Source organism: Felis catus, chromosome B3 (genome assembly GCF_018350175.1).
Source record: "Felis catus isolate Fca126 chromosome B3, F.catus_Fca126_mat1.0, whole genome shotgun sequence".
NCBI classification, from domain to species: domain Eukaryota; kingdom Metazoa; phylum Chordata; class Mammalia; order Carnivora; family Felidae; genus Felis; species Felis catus.
This window is the reverse complement of record NC_058373.1, coordinates 42,395,001-42,408,968: the sequence shown is the minus strand read 5'-3', so window position 1 is coordinate 42,408,968 and position 13,968 is coordinate 42,395,001. Positions and strand designations below refer to the sequence as shown.

At 44.8% G+C, this 13,968-nt stretch overlaps 1 protein-coding gene and 1 long non-coding RNA gene across 12 annotated transcripts in view; one reads left to right on the top strand and one right to left on the bottom strand.

Moving 5' to 3' along the window:
- Positions 1-13,968, top strand: part of TLN2 (talin 2) — a 442,548-nt gene that overhangs the window by 102,619 nt on the left and 325,961 nt on the right. The window lies entirely within an intron of this gene.
- The window catches only part of LOC109500642, a 12,944-nt gene continuing 412 nt past the window's right edge, over positions 1,437-13,968 (bottom strand). Inside the window, exons 1-3 of the long non-coding RNA XR_006599169.1 lie at positions 13,696-13,968; positions 2,017-2,162; positions 1,437-1,794 (exon numbers count right to left, since the gene is read on the bottom strand). The exon at positions 13,696-13,968 is cut by the window's right edge and continues 412 nt beyond it. This is a non-coding gene — a long non-coding RNA (uncharacterized LOC109500642). The remainder of the gene's footprint in view (positions 1,795-2,016; positions 2,163-13,695) is intronic.

Here is a 13,968-nt window from a genome sequence, read left to right as displayed (position 1 = left end):
TGTTGGCACTGGGAGCCCCCGCCCCAAAACTGGTCCTCCTTTCCCCAGCTATGACTAAGGTTGGAGAATTAGTGTTGTATGCAACTTTGATAATCCTAACAAGGGCAAATGCCTCGGAGCCAGAGCACAGGCGGGTGAGGAAATGGAGGGTGGGCTTTGGGTCAATTGTTTTGATTGCCGTGGCTAAAGCAGAAATGCCCATGAGCTTGAGTTAGTGCCACGACTTAATTGCATGGCAATTAAATGCTAATATGGTTGATCAGAGGAACTGTGTAATTGAAGCATAATAAAATGTGGCATGCTCAGTAAGCAATTGAATTGTCTTCCTAAGGATTTAGCCTGCACCAGGCAGGAGAAACACGATGTCTTTAACACGTTGTTTGCACAGTTTTGCCCTTTTGTGTTCTAAGGAAGATAGATAAGGTGTTTAATGAACCCAATCTCATAGTTATCGTACCTGAAAACCAGATTCATAATTTTATATGAAAAATAAATTTATTTTTAAGAGCGAGAGCATGCGCAAGCTGAGGATGGGCAGAGCGAAAGAGGGGTCAAGAGAGAGAGAGAATGAATCCCAAGCAGGCTCCATGCTGTCAGCGTGGAGGCTGATGTAGGGCTCAAACCCACAAGCCATGAGATCCTGACCTCAGCTGAAACCAAGACCTGGGTGCTTAACGGACTGCACCACCCAGGCGCCCCAGAAAATAAACTTCTTGAAAAATCGAGGCGTTTGCATGCCTCATTGCCCAACAGGACCCTAGACGTGTGTGGGGGTGGTGAGGGCCTGGCTTGCAGAGCTGACTCCCACCTTTGTGCCTAGGATGCCCTCCCTCTATTCTGCCCTTCACTGCTTGGAGTTCCCTTGAGAGAGAGAATCCAGTGGCTTTGGATGCATTCTCCACTCCTGGTGTTTCCCAATCAAAAAAGGAAACCTGAAGGCTGGGGTTGGGTTAGGAACGTTAGTTTCAAGTTAATGCTGGATTTAAAAATCTAATTTTGTAAGGCATGTGAAATAAACTTTTTAACAGAAAGGAAAAATTTTAAGGTTAGAACCTTCCCAATAGTCAGTACTTGATCAGTCTTTTTGATGTCGTCCCTGGCTGCTTTAGTTACGCAGTTTCCAAAATGAACTGGTAAGATGTGGTCCCAGTGCCCCAAATGGCCTGTGGGACTGTCCCTGCTCATGATGGGTGCTGCCAGCTCTTCAGTGTCAGCCCTGGGGATCCACTAGAGCGCGCTCTCTGCTCAAGGGCCCTGGGAGTGGGTTCAGAAGTACCAGCCCTGCGAGGTAGTGGCCCACCCTCTGGGCACACATGGGGCACACAGCTTCAGGGTCAGTCAGACTTGGGTTGGCTTAGTGGCTTTGGGCCTTTGGGCAAGTCAGTGTCTCAATTTCTGTTTTTCAAGCTGTAAAACAGAGACATATTAATGCTCTCCTTATGCAAGAGTGAGATCTTTGAGGTAATGAGATGATCTAGAAAGGGGTATGTGATGTTTACACATAGGTAACAGATAGATGTTGCCCGACACATCATCAGATACTAGTTCTTTGAGCTGGGCCCGGGACTTAGCCTGTCACTTAAGCTGTGACTTGTCATCTTTATAATCTGGAGTTCCACATGGAACTGTGTTCCTTTTGCTCCATTAATCCACGCTTGGTGCTGTTGGACTCACTCCAGGCTGATGGTTTGGTAGGGTGTCTTGCTTATTGCGGTAAAGTAGACCGTGAGCACCTGGTCACCAGGAAATGCCCTTTCTCTCTCCCACTGGATGCCTCCAGGCCCTTGAACAATTCTGAGAATCAATAAAATGTGTGTTATAGGCACGGAAGAAAACAACGTCTAGAGAATCCTAGTACATGGCGTAAAGTGACACCATATGCTCTGCTTAAGTCTGGAAAAGGTAAGTGTGCAAGTTAAAGTGCACAGATTGACCTAGGGCTCCTTGGCCCCAGATAGTATTACACTGTTGAAGCACTCGGACAGTCCTTTCCTACGATATTGGTGGAAATCTTACTTGGTGCTGTCTTTGCTGCTTAGTGCCAGGCTTTTCCTTCTGTCCTTACTTAGGAGTGACGTCCAGCCACTGACCCCCTCCTTGTCGTTGTGCTGTGTCTAGATCATATGATGAGGCAGCTACAAGCAGCACTTGGTATCAGTGATCTGTGAACATGGTAAAAAATACGGGCACCTGAGGAGTCTCTTACTCAGCGTTTCATGTTGACACATGTTTCTAAGGGTAAGGGCTGATGAGAATACAGGAACTACCCTATATTTTGTCACACAAAAAAATCCAACACTGTACCCCAAAAGAGTTGGGCCGTGGCTCCAAACTGCCTGCTGGAGGCTTGTGCAAATTTCCTGGAATTCTTTTTCTCCCCCACCCCCCCCTTTTTTTCTGTTACCAATGCTTGGGTTTCACATTCCGTCCCATAGTGCATTCTGTTTTACTGTGAAAATGATAGTCTTCTCAAATATTTTAAGAGGATGGACTTGACATGAAGAGGATGTCACACTGATGTCATAACTCCCTTACCTGCTGCGCACCCCTATGCACCCCTGTGGGAACACCTCCCACTCTTGTCTGCCACTGACAGGAGGTTTTGTGGGAGGATGTAGCCATATTTGGTGGAGTTCACCCCCGAACGTAAAGGATCAACCCCAGTTTCACTGATGGATGGACCATTCGGGAATTTCTAGAGATTAATGTAACCAACTGAGGATGAGGCAATTTGTCTTCAAACTGGTCTTTGGAGCTAGGGTGGAATAAGCAACGCTATTTTCCTAGATTTCTTGAGTGAAAACAAGAAAATAGATCTTGAGACGGTCTCTTTTGGGATATCTTTCTGAGAAGCCACCATTTCTTTTTAAATTTTCTTAATGTTTGTTTATTTTTGAGAGCGAGTGAGATCATGAGCAGGGTAGGGGCAGAGACAGAGAGAGGGAGACACGGAATCTGAAGCAGAGCCCAATGCAGGGCTCAAAGTCATAAACCATGAGTTCATGACCTGAGCTGAACTCAGTGGCCTAACTGACTGAGCCACCCAGGCACCCCTCCAAAGAATATGTATTTAAAAAATTTTTTTAAATGTTTATTTTTGAGAGAGAGAGAGACAGACAGACACAGAATCTGAAGCAGGCTCCAGGCTCTGAGCTATCAGCACAGACCCCACCGTGGGGCTCAAATTCATGAGCCATGAGATCATGACCTCACCCCAAGTTGGAAACATAACTGACTGAGCCACCCAGGTGCCCCCTGTGAGGCATCTGTGAGGGGCTCTGACTCGCCTTCCTACTTGTGGTGCCCTGGGTTTCGGTGTCTGGTCTCAGCTGATGCCTGAAGGAAGTGTCTGTCGTGGCTCACAACTGGAGGCTGAGAAGTACATGGTTAGTACCCATTTCATGCATGACACACCCATATGGTTCCTCGAGGTCTCTGGATGGTTTGTGTCTGTCATGGCAGTGATCAGTCTTATCCTTTCAATGGTCAACAGCTAGATTTCTTTGAAAGAACTTCTAGGGCCCTCTGGCTGAGTATTTTCTGTCTCTTTTCTTTGCGTGGATCATTATCTGGGCATCTCTTGGTTCAGAAAAGGCTCTTGGTTGAAAAAAATGCTGTTCTATGTTTAACCTTTGTTTTATTTTTGACATACTGATCCTTAGTAGCATGATGACTTTTTCTAGAAAGCTAGAAAGTGTCATAGAAACCTAGATTGCTGTCGAGGCTTGTCAGGCCTAAATCAAGTCCTCTGCCTTCCCGGTGAAGATGTTTATTGATATACTTAGATATAGAGGGTAATTGCTCAGAGACACGACTGCCTTTCGGACTTGATATTTTTCTTCTAGGGGGTGGCTTTCGAAGTTCTGTAATTGTATTAGCTTGGTGGACGTAGAACCAACTATTGCTAATTCTTGGGTTTGGTAATTCTAGGAGAGTTTGTTACCCCATATTTACTGAGCACCAGTTTCACACAGCACTTCTGGGCCCTATTTGCATTGGGCACTTGCATGAAGGTAAATAAAATTGGGGGGTATTGGTTGATGTGTAATTTGTCCACAGTAGCTCAATTTCTTGGAAGGAGACCCCATCCTGCCAAAATCTTCTGTACTGCATTTTAGGTTTGGGTCAGGGTGTTTAGGAAAAGGCACTCTTTGGACATTTGAAGATCTGTATTGCTGTTCTCTTCGGTATGGATTGGTAAAACCTGTTTTGTGCATCTAACCTGCAGAATTGAACACTTGGTCTTTCATAAACCTTCCTCTTCCTCATTTTGAGGCCCTTTATTATGGACGGAATGTTTATGTGCTCCCCCACTCTCATACATATTTTGAAACCCTTAACCCCAGCGTGATGGTATTAGGAGGTGAGGCCTTTGGGATGTGATTAGGTCATGAGGGTGGAGCCCTCAGGAATGGGATTAGTGCCTAATAAAGGGACTTACAAAAGTCTGAGAAAATTGCCTCACCCTTCAGCTGTGTTGAGGACACAGCAGGAAGACCATTATCTATGAATCAGGTAGATGAACCAGACTCCAAGTCAGCTGGTACTTTGGTCTTGGACTACCAACCTCTAGAACTGAGATAAATTTCTGTGGACTTATATGCCACCCAGTGTATTTTGTTTTAAAAATTTTAATGTTTATTTTTGAGACAGAGACAATATGAGCTGGGGAGGGGCATAGAGAGAGGGAGACATAGAATCCGAAGCAGGCTCCAGGCCCTGAGCTGTCAGCACAGAGCCTGCTGCGAGGCTTGAACTCAAGGACTGTGAGATCAGGACCTGAGCTCAAGTTGGTTGCTTAACCAACTGAGCCCCCAGGTGCCCCAGAATTAGTAGCTCTTGTTGAGTAAGATGGCCTCTGAGACTCTTGGTTCCCAAAGGGATGACATCTAAAGCCTTTTGGCCTCCAGAGTCCTTGTCCACAAGAATGACCTCCTATTCCTGCCTCCTCTCCCTGTACCACTCCCTGTGCAGTCCAGCCAAATTTCCCTTCTACTCCATAGACCTTGGTCCTTTGCCAGGTTTTCCCTTTGCCTGCTGTGCTTGTCCACCTATTACTAGGTATAAGTGTGTACTTTGTCCCTCAAAGCCCAGCTTCTATGATTCTTCCTTGGAGGAGAGTGTTCTGGTCCACCTAGTACCTGCATTTCAGGTAGGCAATTGTGTCTTCCATGCTTGAGCTTCTATGACTTGTTCTCTCACCACAGTGCTGGTGTCTTTTTGCTTGGTCACAGAGCTCTATGCTCTGTTCCAAGTGGTGGATTTGCTTTATCTCCAGGGAGGGAGGGCATCCGGTAGTCACAGAGACCTGGATTTACTTCTCCCAACCCTGAGCTCTGCCCTCGGGCAAGTCCGTCAGCATTCCAGTTCCCCGTCAGTGAAACGGCCCTTTGCTCTTGCCTTACAGGGGGATCATAAGACACGTAAGGGGCCCGGTGGAGTGTTGGTAACATGGGAAGCACATGAGAAATGCTGGTTCTTTACTTAGTGCCCAGTCTCAGCAGGGTGTGCAAGAAGCTCTGTGAGATAGGCGCTCAGTAAATACGGACTAGCAAACCCTCCTGGAGCCTGGATGGTACTGTGCAGTTAGAGATGAGAGTGCCGTAGAAGCCTGTAGCCCAGGCTGTTGACGCTACCTCTGACTGGCTCTAGTTCATGGATTTTTGTCTTTACTAAGAGCAGGGAATGGTCCAGATCTCTTACTAACTCCCCCCACAACTGAGGTAAAAGAAAGACTGACAGACAACTCCTTCTTAAGGAGTGGGCAGAAATTCCCATTTCAACGTTCCTGTAATTTGGAGCGCATACCTTTCCACTTTTTTGTTGAGTCTATATGCACAGCACACGCAATGACTTGCCCCTTTTCCTCTTGTCCCAAAACTCCTGAAGGCTATTAGCCTAATAGGCACATAGCGCCAACTGTTTCTCTGTTCTTCTCAGTAGTTCATTTCCCAGAGGCTCTTTTTGAGAGCCAAAGTTTTGAATAGACGATGAATGAGGTTTTGCCTGATTGCATTATGTTGGTAGTGTTATGAAAAAAAAAATAAAACCTCATGCATTGTGTCAGTGAAATCTAATTCTGTTAAATAAGGTCAAATGTGTGACACCTTCCAGAAAGCTCCCCAGGGGTCTCCCTTGAAAAGTATGTATGATATGTTGGGAACGAAGTTTTAATGTGACCTCTCTTTGCCTCGAAGATCTTTCAGAACTTGTATTAGACGAAGTTCTTCAAGAACGGTAGCTCATTCAGGGGCGCCTGGGTGGCTCAGTTGGGTGGGCGTCCAACTTTGGCTCAGGTCGTGATCTCACGGTTCATGGGTTTGAGCCCCGCGTCGAGCTCCGTGCTGACAGCTCAGAGCCTGGAGCCTGCTTGGGAATCTGTGTCTTCCTCTCTGCCCCTCCCCAGCTCAAGTCTATCTCTGTCTCTCAAAAACAAATAAACATTAAAAAAAAGAGTGGTAACTCATTGAGTAGTCACTAGCATGTAAATGCAGCCTGATGTTCACGTACTGTTGAAGAGGTTATAGCAGTTCCTGGGTACCACATTTGGCAGAAGATGACCAATTGTACGGGTTGGATGTATTATCTCAAATCAGGGAAATAAATTCTGTGTCGTGTTGTGATCATATTTGAAGTGTTAAAAGCGTGGAGAGTTATACATTGCATTTAATCTCTCAGCAGCCATTAGAGTGAGTATTCAACGGGTATTGTCACTAAGTAACTGGCAGAGCTACTGGGGAGTGTTAGTCAGTTGCATCTTTATCCTGAGCGGAATTACTAAACCCGGGAGGCACAAACTTCACCTAAAGAAAGTGAACCAGCAACATGTATTTTTCTTACATGCGACATTTACACCAAGGAGAGCGGAAAGGTAAGTTGGGAACACTGTGCAGGGAGGAGCTGGTGTGGTGCTGAGGTTCAGATCTGCCATGTAAGAGCACACGTGACTTTGAACTCCCCACCCACTTGCTGCGTCCTCTGTCAAAGGATAGCTGCAGAGCGCAGGGTCTGAGGCCCATTCTAAGGCCAAGATTTTTATCCAAGTTCTCTGATTTTTTTCATCTTGTGCTTACATCCATATGGTAGACGGCTGTCCCTAGCCTTCTGCCCCCAACCAATGTAATTTTAATTCCTGATAAAAGGAAATTGATTGATTTCCTGATAAAAGGAAATTTAATTGCTGGTAAAAGCAATTAGTTACCTGTTGCTGATTTGAGTTCAGCGCTGTCTATGAGATTCATCTATGTCTCTGTTACTATCAACAGTTGGTTCGTCTTTATTCCAGGAGAGTAACCTACTGTGTGAATATATTGTGATTGATCCATTTTACTGCCAGTAGAAATGGTTGTAGTTTCCAGATTTTGACGATGCTGAAGAAACAGTGATATGTAGTCTTGCTGCCCCTTTTCTTTAAGAGAGAAATACTTCAGGTCCTACTTGTCCAATTTAGTAAGCTTTCTCATGATTAGTTTCACTTAAGGAAAGGATGTGAGAGGTTTGCAGGGTTGTTAATTACGAAGAAGTTATCCTTAGGCTTAACTGTGTAGAACATGCTACCGATGACTGAGTGATTACAGAGGAAACACCCATATGGTTTATGCTTTTTAATTTTATCTTCATTGTAACTGCCCTGTATACATGTTTGTGTTCTTAGGTCAGACTCCTGTGAATGATTTTTTTTTTTTTTTTTTTTTTTTTTGGTGATGGATAGATCGTAAAATAGAAGTAAATCCAGCACTGGGTCTCCTGCGTGGCTCATTTGAACATCCAACTTCAGTTCAGGTCATGATCTCCTGGCTCATGAGTTTGAGCCCCACGTCGGGCTCTGTGCTGACAGCTCAGAGCCTCAAGTCTGCCTTGGATTCTGTGTCTCCCTCTCTCTGTCCGTCCCCCACTCAAGCCCTGTCTCTCTCAAAAATAAACATTAAAAAAAATTAAAAGAGGGGCGCCTGGGTGGCGCAGTCGGTTAAGCATCCGACTTCAGCCAGGTCACGATCTCGCGGTCCGTGAGTTCGAGCCCCGCGTCAGGCTCTGGGCTGACGGCTCGGAGCCTGGAGCCTGTTTCCAATTCTGTGTCTCCCTCTCTCTCTGCCCCTCCCCCGTTCATGCTGTGTCTCTCTCTCTCTGTCCCAAAAGTAAATAAACATTGAAAAAAAAATTTTTTTTAAATTAAAAGAAAAAAAGGAAATCCACCACATACCTGACATGCCTCCTTTAGGCACTGTTTGCCTTTTCTTCATACATCTTGGTTTTGCCTTACACCAGCTACACTTGTAACATGTCCCTCCCATGCAGTGCCATACTGAAACCCATGCTTGTCAGCTCCCTTTTCAACTCTGTCCTGAGTAGGGGGGAAGGAAGCTCTGCTATGACAGGACCATGGCCCAGAGGTCACCAACAGTGGGACAGAAGAATCCCCAAACTGAAGACCAGAGAATTCCACTGTGCCTTCTTGGTGATCTCGTCCAGCCATCTCATTTTGCAGATGGAGACACAGGTTTTAGAGAAGTAAAATGACTTGTCTAAGTAGGACCGTGTCTTCCTCGGTTCTGGTTGTAGCTGGACTTCTCTTACTGACTGAGTAGGCAGTATTCAAAGAGGGCTGAAAAAATGGGGGTGCTCACAATTGATTTATGGTGTTGAGAAATAAGAGCTGATGTTTTCATTTTTTTTTGTCCTGCTGTAGAATCTATTCTGTTTAAGCTGTTCATTTTAATGCCAGTAGAGTTAACATACAGTGTTAGTTTCAGGTGTACAACGTAGGGATTCCATAGTCCTGTACGTGACTCAGGCTTATCATGTTACGTGTATTCTTTTTTTTTTTTTTTTAATTTTTTTTAATGTTTTTATTTTTGAGAGAGAGACAGCATGAGTGGGGGAGGGGTAGAGAGAGAAGGAGACACAGAATCTGAAGCAGGCTCCAGGCTTCAAGCTGCCAGCGGGGCTTGAACTCGTGAACTGTGAGAATGATAAGTGTGCTCTTAATCCCCTTCACCTATTTCACCCATCCCCCACCCACCTCTCCTCTGGTCACAGTTCTCTAGAGTGAGGAGTCTGTTTCTTGGTTGGTCTTTCTCTCGCTCCTTTGTCGCCTTGGGCTCCTTTGCTTTGTTTCTTCAATTTTGCAAATGTGTGAAATCATATCATATTTGTCTTCGTCTGACTGACTTGTTTTGCTTAGCATTATACTGTATAGCTCCATCCATGTCATTTGGAAATGGCAAGATTTCATTCTTTTTTATAACTGAGTAACATTCCATTGTATGTGTCTACCACATCATCTTTATCCATTCATCAGTCAGTGGATACTTGGGCTTCTTCCATAGTTTGGGGATAATGCTGCAATCAACATACGGGTGCGTGTATCCCTTGAAATTAGTATTCTTGTATTGTTTGAGTAAATCCCCAGTAGTATGATTACTGGATCATAGGTTAGTTCCGTTTTTAACTTTTTGAGGAATCTCCATACTACTTTCTAGAGGGGCTGCACCGGTTTGCATTCCCACCAACGGTGCAGGAGGGCTCCTTTCTCTCAGCGTCCTCATCGCCACTTGTTTCTGGTGTTGATTTTAGCCATTCTGACGGGTGTGAGGTGATAGCTCATCGTGGCTTTGATTTGCATTTCCCTGATGATGAGTGATAGCAAGCATCTTTTCAAATGTCTGTTGGCTCTCTGTAATGAAATGAGAGCTTTTAAATCGGGTTCAGCAGAATGTGTGATCTTCCCATTCTCTCCTCTAGGCAAATGACACACAGAATCCTGCCCTCCTGGCTTTGTGTCCTGAGTGTTGTCACGTGGGTTGTGCGTTTAGTTTGGTCCTATTCCTATTCTGTGAACATCTAATTAGGAGCTGTGCTGCTCTCCCTGAAATTCTAAATCTCACTCAAGATTGGCTTTGACTACCAATAAGATACAATTTACCTGTCACAGGAGGGAAGATATTGACTTTATGGAGTTGTTACTGACCTCCAGTTATTTCCGTTCCTTTGATTTACCCTTGGGATGCCTGCTTGCTTGGAGACAGCTGCTACCGTATGGATTTCTCTTCCAGCCTCCTATTTCTTCCCCTGGTGGAAGGCCTGATGTCCTTCTGCCTCCCATGCCATCAGTCTCTGCTTTCCTGGCTTAATTGGACAAGAGTTCTGGCAGGCGGATGGTCAACCCTCCTACTGCTCCTTTGCCTTACATTATGCGTTCATTTTGACTAGCTGTGCCGAGCATCATTTTGGTAGCGGTAAGTTTTTGAGCTTTTTGTGTGGAGTTTCAGGTTGGAGGTGAAGTCATCAATTAAGTGATAAGGAGGAACAATTGTGTATTGAGAAACCTGGTCCTGAGTTTTTCTGTAGAGATGTGGAAAGAGAGGAGGAAACGTGGGTTTCATGTGGACCATCAAGTAATGGTATTGCTCTGATGCTGGAGCTTGGAAGATAGTGTGGACTGCCCCCCCTCCCCCAATACACCAGGTGGGCAACTCCTCACTGGTACTGTTTCACTAGAGATCAGAGATCAGTGAAGACGGGTGATTGAGCTAGTCAGATTTTGGGGGGAGGGTTAATGATGGAGGTACACGTTTTTGCGGCCAAGGACAGCAACAGAGATTGTTACTAATTTGGGGTATAATGACCTCATTCCTCCCATTTTATCCCTTCAGTGAGCGGGAGAGGGGTAGAGAGAGAGAGAGAAATACACAGAATTGGAAGCAGGATCCAGGCTCTGAGCTGCCAGCACAGAGCCCGACATGGGGCTCGAATCCATGAACCGTGAGATCATGACCTGAGCCAAAGTTGGACGCCCATCCAACTGAGCCATCTAGGTGCCCCTGTGTGTTTTAATTTTTTTTTTTGGTGGTGGTGTTTTGTTGGTGTTTTGTTTTTGTTGTTGTTTGTTTTAAAACACGTAAACTGCTCTCCGTGGAAATCAAAGTAAAGTTTGAAGTTTTCAGTTCGGGATAAAATGGGAGGTTTCATGTTTTTGTTTGGAAAAAAGACCATTGAATTCATATAGAAACAAAGATGCCCCAAGCAAAAATGTTGTTCTTCTCCTTTTTCAGTTTGTTAGGGGTTGTGGTTGTTTTCCCCACCCCCTTTTGTAGGGCAGTGGAGAAGAATGAAGTGGTGATGGCTGTTTTGTAATGAACCTAATTATTCCTCTCTCCAGCGTTTTAATTTTGTGCCTATTTACTTTTTAGCAAAAATAACTTTGGCCTGGAGGTTGTTTGGAGATTCTACTTAGGTTCTAATTTTGTTAAAAAGTCAAACATACAGCTAGTGTTACTATGAGAAAACTAGGAGCTTCCTGTCTTAGCAAATTTCCCACTGTGAAAAACAAACAAACATGTTCACTCTTCTTGGGAACACAGTGATTTGATGGTACAAAGGTTTACTTTGCACCGTTTGTTGAGCAAATGGATCCTCGTTTTCTCTTGTTGCTGAAGCAATGATGAGAGGCCCCGCAGCCTTCTTCTGGCTTACCTAAGTTCATAGTTCCATTTTCCTGCACATAGTCCTTGAGCTATTGAAAACTCTGTTTTCTTGTCTGGAAAATGGGAGTGATGGTTTTTCCTATCCATCACGTTGCTGTGAGCCCTGACATTGGCCTAGCACGTCGTGAAGACTCATTAAATGTCCTCCTTTGAGTTGCTTGTGTCTAAGGCAGGAAGGCGTATAGGGCTTGGGTTGGTAGGAGCATGGCTTTTGGAGGCCATAGTCTTCATTTCAGATTTCAGGTCACTAGCATAGGATACTGGGTAAGAGCTGAAACGTGGTTGAGCCCCAGGTTTGTAAACGACGTTATTACATTCCTGTCTGCCTCATCAGAGTGTTGGGAGGACCAATTGGGATAATGCATGTGAAAGCATGGCACACAGTAGAGAGCCACTGTTGGTGTTGTCTTTTTAGTGCGGGATAGAGTGTAATGCTGAAACACGATGGGGTGCCTCAGTCAGCTAAGCGTTGAACTCTGGCTCAGGTCATGATCTCATGGTTTGTGAGTTCGGGCCCTGCGTCGGGCTCTGTGCTGACAGCTCAGATCCTGCAGCCTGCTTCGGATTCTGTCTCCCACGCTCTCTGCCCCTCTTCTGCTCACGTTCTGTCTCTCTCAAAAATAAACTTAAAAAAAAAATTAAGATTTATTGGGCACTTGTGCCACCCAAAGTTCTAAGTGGGGTTAGTAGTATCAAGCCTCATAAACATTGTCAGAGGTAGTTAATATTATTCCCATCTTAGGGATAAACTGAGGCATTAAATGATGAAGCAACTTGGTGAAGGTCCTAGAGCTGTACCTGGCGAGCTGGGTGAGCTCAGCCTGCAGGCTCCAGAACATACCGTAATGACCACAACTGTGCCTGTTAAACCTGCTACGTGGGCCTGATGAGCCCTGTTAAACCCTCTTGTCCTGACTTGGCTTTTTGTATAAAAAACACCTCACTGCCACACTGAGTTGGTTGGCCTAGCACCCTTGGGTGGGGCGGGGGGGGGGGTATTTCTCGCTTACGTTTATAAATATCTCATAAGGATTCATAGGAGCCAAGTGAAGGGAGTCTTGGCCTGGGCCAGGTTGCTTTTTCTGTTACTGCTCACGCCCTCATTTGAAGCTGCTTCCCTAGTGCCTCGTCGCACGAGACAGTGAGGGAATTGGCTTCCTGTTCCTTTTCAATTTAAATGATTAGCAGGAGACGAAGATAGCATATTAAATAAGCTTAACCTTGGAAGCTCTGCCTCTCTGCAAAATAGAGAATTGAAAATTGAGGACTCCAGTATCCTTCTGTCTTGATAGGCTGATTCGTGAAGGGTAGGCCAGTTGCTAGGATCAGTCTGGGAAGCAAAAGTGATGGGGGGAAAACAGGAAGGTGGCAGGGGCACAGGCTGTAATTTGTTGCAGCTAGTTTCTTTTTGACGGCTGAAAGCTGTAACATTGGCTACATGATGTTTAATAAGGTATCATTTCTGGAAGGAGTGTATTGTGCATATGTGAAGTTGAAATACTATTTCCAAGAAAATGTTCCTCAAGTTTTAAAAATCTTTCAGTCACTATTTAAAAAAGGAGAAAGAAAATGTTGAGCCAAGAACTAAGGAATACATGCCATCTTTTTGGGGAGAATCTCAAGTATCGACTTTGGTAGAATTACACATCTCCCAAAGTTGTGTTCCTTAATTGTCCCTTCTGAAAAGGAATGGCCCGTGTCTACCTCCCTGCTTTTCGGAAGAATCTGAAATTTATTTCTAAAGTTTGTTGAAGGTACAAGGGCTGAGCAAGTTACATGTGCACACATAAATGTTTGTATACAACACTCACAGAAACTTTCTGAAGTGGCTAAAAAAAAAAAAAGAAAAGAAAAGAAAAATGACCCTGGAAGCTTCTGTCATGAATGGAGGAAGGCAGAGAATTGTATATAGCTTTTATATCTACCACTCTGTTGGCAGTGGGACAATAAATCAAATCTTTCTTCAAAACATGAATTGTAGTCACAGTGCAGGGATCAAGGAGGTGGAGGGAAAGGTGACCATAAACGTTAAGTGGGGAAATGCAGCGTCAAATTGTGCATTTAAGAGGTTCAGTGTTCAGTTGGTAGTTGATTTCAAAGTCCCATCTATTGTAGACCTTCTACTTAATAGTGGGGTGGGGGGATGGACTTGGATGAATAGCCTGCCATTCTGAGCCTGTCTTTGCTCGGGAAGTGCGTTAGAAATACCCACCTCCTAGAGAACGTGTAAAGCAGCAGCTGGATTGATACAGGTGAAGAGTTTGTACACTTGGACTTGACATATCACAGGTGTTCGCTGAATGGTCGTTGCCATGTGCACGGAAAATGCTTGAAGTCCTGTTGGCCAAATAGTTGACTGGAGTTACTTTGGAGGTGGGTCCCGGGAATGGAAGTGGGTTTGAATTGGTTCCACCAGCCTGTTAAACCTTAATTAGTTGGAAAATCAGAAGGATTAAAATATGGCTGAGATAGGATGCTTCATCAA